General features: G+C 41.5%; 2 non-coding genes across 2 annotated transcripts; both read right to left on the bottom strand.

The window, feature by feature from the left end:
- Positions 1-1,385: 1,385 nt before the first annotated feature.
- Positions 1,386-1,465, bottom strand: LOC121149579. The gene has a single exon (XR_005882728.1). It is a non-coding gene; the product is annotated as a small nucleolar RNA SNORD115 (small nucleolar RNA).
- A 1,646-nt stretch (positions 1,466-3,111) lies between these two features.
- LOC121149632 lies at positions 3,112-3,188 on the bottom strand. The gene has a single exon (XR_005882775.1). It is a non-coding gene; the product is annotated as a small nucleolar RNA SNORD115 (small nucleolar RNA).
- Between the last annotated feature and the right edge of the window lie 5,303 nt (positions 3,189-8,491).

Below are 8,491 nucleotides of genomic sequence, written 5' to 3'. Positions count from 1 at the left end.
CAGCTTCAGGAAAATGCAACATGTGTCCTTTTTTAAGAAGTTGAGTGGCATTTTTGAATGAGCTGCAATAGGAAATGTGTTGTGGTTTACAGCACCTCCTCTTTCCATATTCATTAGCTTCCCATTTTTTAGTGCTTGTTGTATAAATTATTAAGGTAGTAAATACATGGCGTCTTCAGAGCGACCTCTACCATCACTTGTCTCTGGTGTCAGCTTCATCCTGTGAATGTCTTTATGTCTTCCTTACTGGTTCTTCTGGCTGTTGCTAATGGCCTTTAATGGGGAGCATGGCCTGAGGGATAATCTGAGGGATCCCTGGACCTACTATGGTAATTTTATAATTTTGAAACCTTGCAGGGGCATAACTGATGTCATCCCAAACCCTTTCTCTATCCTCATTACTGGCTGTACTGGTCGTAGTAATTGCGGCAATGTGGGCCTCAAATCTATGACTGTATGATTAATTGTCCAGTGCTCTACCTACTGAGCTCACTGTTTTATTTAGCAACTGAACTTTTTTTTATCAACACTTGCAGGTGGTCTTTCTTGTGTTGTAACTACTGGTTGTATTGTTGGTAGAGAAACAGCAGATGCAGTGAGATATATGGTCAGGGCCTCTTATTTCCAATAATGCATTCCTGTATTTTTCACCTGTGTAGTGCCAGGTTTTCCCAAGCCCAGGAACTGCTGCCTGTTTAATGCTACCATGTTAAAAATATTCCTAGCCATGGGACAAGGTTACCAACCTCCTCAACTATTATATGTTCAGCTGCAGCAGGCAACATGTTGAATGGCAGCAAGTGATAGGTAAAATGAACTGGGCACTGACCTACATAAGATAGGGGCTCTATCATGCAACAGAAATTCTGTGCTATGCAGAATCTCAGTAATGGGTAAGGCTGATAACCTGAGAGTCCACAAACTAAGACAGGAACATTCAAGTCAGCCTTAAAACAAAAAAGGGAGACCTGATGTGGGCTAAGGAGTTGATTAGCACTCATTAAGTTCAGCAGTAAAAGGTAAAGGGCTTGCAGCTAAAAGCACCGGGCCTAATCAGACTCACTGGTATCCTACAATTAACGGGATTTTGGGAAAGAGTATAAAGGGAATAATAAAGGAAGGATTCAGAGAGACTTTCACTATCAGTGGTCTCCTGTCGGTGCTTTATCCCCAGACCCTCTCTGTGTCAATGTCACCGGCTCTGATGGCTGGAAGAAGCAAAACCAGCAGGAACAAGCCTGGCTTCACATTGCCCGAGCGACTGCTTGAGACTGGGGACTGAGTCTTGGCCTGTTTGGGGACCTCCATGTCCCCAGTTTGGATGCCTTTCTCCCGAGAAGACATCTGAGGTCCCCAGGGTCCTCTGGTCGCACTGGGACTGTGCTGGGCCTCAGCGTAATCCTATTGAGCATGACTTTTTTTTAAGTCATCACCTTTCTTCAGTATGGGATCTCATCATTGACCCAGTGCAAGGAACAGCAGCAGAGCAGGCGGCACAAGATGTGCCCTCCCACCTCCAGGGAACAGGTGGATTGGCTTACCATGGCAAGTCCCAGAGATGTCTTTTTGGCAACAGGGTGGGCAGCAGCAGCATTTCATGGGCTCTGTGGTCTGGAAAGTCGCCCTGGAGTGCAGGAGAGTGGAAGGGACGGGGGCTTCCGGTGGTGACATCATCTGTGGGACAGGCAGAGGTGGGCGGGTGGGTGTGAAGAGCAGCATGAGCCGCTTCTGAGTGCACTGGCCCCGGGGGGTTGTGGTCCCCATGCTGCAGCTGAGGGTGTCCAGGCAGGCTGCGTGCTGGGTGAGACAAGCCCCGCCCACTTGGCTTGGCTTGGGACCTCTTGGCCGCTTGGACCCCAGACCCACAGGTGCCATTGGCCCACATGGCCCTGCTGAAAGACACTATGTGATAGTGTAGCTCTCTTTCCTGCCCCTGTTGCCCACATCCTGGTGGATTCCTGGCAGCACAAGCAAGCAGTGGCACAGTGGGCACAGTGTTGGCATGAGAACATTGGTTCCAGGGGCTTTACTCAGGGAGGGCTCTTCACAACCCTCGTCTCACACCTAACAACATGGCATCAGTGTCTGTGCTGAGCTACCCAAGAACAGGCTGCGAGCACACACCGCATCCAGCAGCTCAGGTTCTGCCCTGCACACACATGTTCCTCTGCAGGTCGTGGCACACCACAATCCTGGATAGCTTAGAGAGATGAGGAATAGTCACGGGGCTGGACAACAGGCCAACTCTTGTGGTGTGGCTCTTTTTCTTTCTAGAGTTAAGCATTCCAATTTTTATTGTCTCAGTCTTAGTTTAACTTAGTGCCTTCTGAATCCCTGTTTTTATTCCTGAGAATAATTCCTCCATTGACTTTTTTTTTTTTGTAATTTTCAGGAATTTTTTTTTTGTGCAAAGTTACATTATGTTTCTTTTCCTCTGTTTTACAAGTCATTGCAGCTCTGCTTTTCAGGTTTTTTAACTTCCTTGCTGCAACATATTTCCATAGCAAACTCCCTCAGCAGATTTAGGTCCTTGTTTTTTAGTTCTACACTTCTGACCTCTTTGAATAATTCCTTCTCTCAGAGTCCATATTATTTTGCATCATTTCAATCTCATTTTTGAATGCTTTACCTCTTCGGGTATATAGGACAAGAATTCGCTCCTTTTTTAAAATTTTCTTCATGTATCGTTTTCATGAGTGTTTCTGTCTTTACTCCTGACCATGGTTTAAGTGAGACTTCAGAGACACATTTGTGCTTCATTCTTGCATTTGTGTTCCGCTTGAACCTGCTTTCAAATGATTAGGACTTTTTCACTTTTTATCCTCTTTGTGATGACTCACACTAATCATGAAAGTGCCTCAGTAATCCATTGTGCCGTCAATGTGGTGCCTTCCTCCCGTTGGACCTCTAGTCTCACTGAAAGACACATTGAGGTGTTAGAGCTGAGTTTGAATCCTTGTCTGTATTTTGTTCATCTTCAGTGAGCACTTGTATGAAATTGTGGCCATTATGGTGGGTTGCATGTCATAATTCCTCCAGGTCCAGTGGATTTTTAAAAAATCTGTATTAAATGGCAATCCCTGGTTCTTCTTATAGCACTCTGAACCATGTGAGCCTTTGTGTAATCTTATTGTTTATGATTTTATGTCATCATCTCTCAAGACAATATAAGGTCTCATCATGGAACCTACACCAGGAATCACTCTGAATCATTCCATTTTTTTTTTCATCCAGGTTTTGGAATTACTAGCTTATCACAGGACATCCCTAACTTCTTTCTTCAGCAGGACCACCAGTAGTAGCATATGCCTCTGGAACTGTATCCCTGTGTCCTTGAACCTGGCTTATGAACTCATATAGGTTTATTTTTTATATAATTGTTGGACATTGATTGATAAAATGTTAATTGACAGCAGGATCAAGTTTGGACCCATTGGTTGCAGGTACATTTCTACATATTGACCTAGATCAAGCTCCCTAAGAAACCAGCACTGATGGCATGGCAGCTTAGGCAATTCTATGTACCTTTCATGTGAATCCCTGGACCAGTTTTTCTCAGGAACATCTAGGTACACTTGAGGCCCTTCACCAATCTTAAAGAGACTAGCCTTTCTTGCCCCGATACCAATGTACTGGTGGGAACCCAAACTAGACAAAGAGGTACCAACAGCCCCTTGGCCAAGTGCATGGTTGGCATAAATCACACCCAAAGAGGTAGAAAGGAGATGTTGGCCTACTAATAGGACTTGGCCCTCTTATGTTGGTGCCCCATCCAGGGTGCATTTATACACTGGATCCTGGTGTGAACAAGGGATGAATCTGATGCACTAAAATCAGGAATCAGTAGTACCCTGACCCAGTCCTTCTGGAGTGTTCATGGAACCTATTTACCAGTGTCCAGGAAACCCATATGAAGCTCCTAGTTGCCCAACACCTTCAAATCTGCCTGCTTCCAGACCTCCCTCCCTGCCTCAGTAAGGTTCATGGACATGGCCTTCTATCTCATCTAAGTCCTGCCTTCACACAAAAGCCTGATCTTCAGTGTTTCTACACTTCTAACCACCTTCAAGGCAGCCCAGAACCTGCTTCACCACCACTGCCTATACAGAGCAGATCATAGCAGGTCCTGGGTGAACCTCCCTGAGAAAGTGTATTCCTGGACAGACTCCTTTACCAGGTCTCATTATTGGCTCAACCCCAGGAATCCTGCCATGAGTATCCCATAGCATGACATCCCACCTCCGGGGTCCAGATAGAGTGGCTTGCTATGGGATTCTCAGAACATTCCCTTTGCCAACAGTCCTCACAACACCATTTGACAGACCACTGTGGCCTTGATCACAGTCCTTCCTCTGTACCAGCATTACTCAACAGTGTTAGCTGATATCTGTGAGACAAGGTGAAGTAATGATGTGAGAAAACAGCAGAAGGAGGCTACGGATTAATTTTCCTTCTCTGCTTCTCTCTATTCCCCTACCCCCTCTGCCTAGGTTGATTTTCTCATTCAGTGGCCATTGTTGGTTTAGTGGATTTCTGAAATGATAGCTGTGCTGCTTGCATTGTGTTGGGAGCATGAATTGTTTTCTCTCTCCTTGGTCTTGGTCCCTGCACGCTTTTTACTGGACATCAGGCAATGTCTCAAACATTTTTCAAGGAAATTTCAAGAATACTTATTTTATCTTATGAATGCAATCAACTTGTGAAATAACTTATGGAATTGAAGAATGCCTCACAGAAGTCCTATGCCTTGGTTTTGAACCTGCTCATTTCAGAAAAAATGGATTTGCCAACTTCCTATATATAGTTATTTATCTTGAAAATGTTGAAGTTATGTAATTTTAAAATCTGAAAGTCCATTAACGATTGGTTCTTTACAAACGTATCATCTGCCCCAACCACATGTTGGCAGTGAAAATCTGGGCAAATGGAGACTTTAAGGTGGACTATGTCTGCCAATGTATTCTGAAGAGATTTAATCCAAGATTTCAATCTTGGAATGACAAGATTGTCAGCAATTGAGAACTGTTGAACTATCAAAACCACTTGAGCATTGCACTCAGAACATGCCCCATGTCAGGGGCCCTGAGATGGGGTGGGAGGTTGGGTGGGGCTTCTCCCTTTATCCCCCTCCTTACTCCAGATTCACACACACAAATGTGAAAACAATTATCTTACCCACTTTCCAGTAACCCTTGACCCTTTGTACCCTAATCAACTATGTAAAGATTATCAAAATAAAAGAAGAAAAAGCAAGAAAAAAATAGTTGGTTCTTCAATTAGTTAATATTTCTTTACATAAAATACCAATTCCAGTTTTTAGCAGTATCTCTTTATTATCAAAGTTCCATCTGTCACTAGTACCAGTGCATGCAAGCATCTATTTATAGCAAGTGCAGTTGAAAAGTAATTTTTTCCCATAAAATCACATCAAGTAAGACGACAGGTCATTTCAGAAGAATTACCAATACCTGATTGTCTAATGTGAAAACATAGTTGCCTTCAGTATATATTCATGTAATATGATGTTAGTTATATGATTATCTTAGTATCTTTCAGATTTTAGTTGTGGCCAATTGGTGTCACTCACCTTTTTTCAGCAAATGTTTTTCTATTGGCTGTCTATTTTATGGAAAGATATAATGAGATTTGAAATTTTCCAAAATTATTCCTTAATGCCCCATGTTATAGGTCAGTGAAATACACCTTATGGAAGGAGAATGTTAAATTCAAAGCATATAAACCAGATTGGGAATGCTTTATTTCCTATAAAGGGTCTCACTTTCTCACACTCAAAATAAAATTATTCTATCATTAATTGCAACTTTTGGGTCCAGCATTATCAATAAGCCTAGAGCTCAGATTAGCCCAATTACTTACTATTTTTAGCAAACATTTCCATTCCAAACAACATAGTCATCACTGACCAAAACTCTGACAAATCTCCACGTATACATATACCTTGACTATTCTACCAGACAAATCTTTATGAATTCTTTATGCAAAAGTAGAATAGTTCTGATATTTTCTCTGTAGAATAATGGAGTAGTACAATTTGATATTAGGATAATGGACCATAATCTTAATTTTGTGTTTTTAAATCTAATTGGGTAATATTAGAGAGGTGCTCAAACCAAAGTGTACTCCTTTTATGGGGTTATATCTCATACATTTATATCCTTAATGGATTAATATGTGAAAAATTTTAAAAGTTCATGGGAAATTCCCTTCTTTCATTTCCACTCTTTTTTCTTTTTTGTATGCTTTGGAGTCCTTTTCTGTGAGCACTCTTGTGAATAGTGATCCATTTTTAAAAATGTGAATTGTAAATTCACTAAATATATGGACAAAACTTATGTTTCTTCATACTTAGAGGCTAATAACTTTTGCCATGGTCAATCACATATAAACTAGCATAAAATATTACTCATGAAGCCACATAAAACTCCAAATCTGAAAATGAGTCGTCAAACCACTTGGAATTGTATTTATCTTCATGTCTCTGGAGCAACCCATATATAGGAATTTCAAATCTGTAAAAGATACATGCTGTTTTTATCTTGTGAGTCCTTATCAATGGCCAATATATACAATAAAACTAGAACAACATAGTATTAACTCAGTGGTGATATAGCAACTCCTGTTGCTTAAACAAAAGAAGGTTGTAGTGTAGAGGCAGTCATCATGAGTCAGAAATATCTGAATAGTATTTTAATGAATTTCTAGGAGACAGTGACAATTTTTCCATGCCACCAAATAGGTCAACCACTTATTAAAAAGAAATCAGATACATCACTGTAGTACAGTGGGTTGCATCACCAACTGCAATACTCGCATCCCATACTTGCATACCAGTTGCTGTGCTTCTGATGTAGCTCCATGCAATCATGCTTGGGAAGGCCATGAAAGGTAGCCCAAAAGCTTGGGCATTTGGCATCTATATGGGAAACCAAAAGAAGTTCCAGGCTCCTGGCTCCAGCCTGGCCCAACTGGGACAAATGCAGTTGTTTGAGTGGTGCAGTGAGCCAGCACAGAGCCAATGAAACTGTGTCATAAAATGAAATGTAACTAAAATTTAAAGAAGTCATCTTTCTGACTTTTCTTCTCTCTGTTACTCTATGTTTCAAATAAATACATAAGTCATTTTTTGAAAGCTCAAAATGTTGCACAATTTAACAAAGCTAACTTTTATCAAGGTCATATTAAAAACAATTGAATTCATTCATAGCATATTTTGTAATATACTTAAAATGATGGAGTCAGATTATTTTGGTATCTGACATATAGATTGATATTTAATAGTGGTTACCTATTGGGCCTGGTGGTGTGGCCTAGTGGCTAAAGTCCTCACCTTGACTGCTCTGGGATCCCACCTGGGGGCCAGTTCTAATCCCGACAGCCTTGCTTCCCATCCAGCTCCCTGCTTGTAGCCTGGGAAAGTAATCAAGGACAGCCCAATGCTTTGGGACCCCGCACCCATATGGGAGACCTGGAGAAAGTTCCTGGCTCCTGGCTCTGGATTGGCAGAGCACCAGCCGTTGTGCCCACTTGGGGAGTGAATCATCAGATGGAAGATCATCCTCTATATTTCTCCTCCTCTCTGTATATCTGACTTTGTAATAAAAACAAATAAATCTTTAAAAAATATAGTGGTTGCCTTTGTTTTACTCAACTTTAAGTTACATTGCTCAGCATATTATGGATGTTAGATTTTTATAATGGGTAAATTTTATGAAGTATTATAACACACCAGTAAAAAATATATTGTATTTTCTTTAGGTAATTTTCATACATGAAATAACTACTGTTAGCTAAAACTTCAAGTTACTTGCATCAGTAAAATAGACATTAATCATAATTATTTAGTGACTGTATTGAATCCATTGAAACTCTCGACATAGAAATTACATATTGATAGGAATCGAGGTGGCAAAATAGGGTAAGGACATGTTTAAACATGTAGAGAATCATTAGCTGGGATGAAGCACACAGGGCACATTACAGAAAATAGGAGTGGACAGGTTGAAGTAGAGGGTAACCTGGAGGCTGATGGACAAAGGAAAGCAGCAGACACAATGGTGTGGTGTTGCAATGACCAGATAACTCAGTGGCAGTCAGCAAGCAGGGGACTGAACTCTACCAGTGGCCAGAGCTCCACCAACAGCCAGGTGGAAAAGGAAGTTAACTGAGAGATCACCAGTTGAACCCAAGAAAAGAACTGGCCATCCTGTATATTTGTTTTATTTGACAAAGAGCAGAGACAGAGCAGTAGATCCCAAACAGGCAGTATGGGTTCAAGGTGGGTCGATCTCACAGCCCATACTCTCACCAGAGCCACATCGAGTGCCATTATGTGTAGAGAGGCAGAGATTTGGGGACAGTACTGCTCATGCACTGAGCATAGAGAGACCTCATTTGTGGCTCAATTCATTGCACCAACATGACAAACAACAGATTTCACCAAAATAGGTCCAGGAAGCTCCAAGACCTAATA

This window comes from Ochotona curzoniae, unplaced genomic scaffold (genome assembly GCF_017591425.1).
Source record: "Ochotona curzoniae isolate NIBS_2020 unplaced genomic scaffold, NIBS_Ocur_1.0 scaffold_4701, whole genome shotgun sequence".
In the NCBI taxonomy this organism is placed as follows: Eukaryota; Metazoa; Chordata; class Mammalia; order Lagomorpha; family Ochotonidae; genus Ochotona; species Ochotona curzoniae.
Note: the sequence above shows the minus strand (reverse complement) of the source record. Positions and strands in the feature narration are given on the sequence as shown.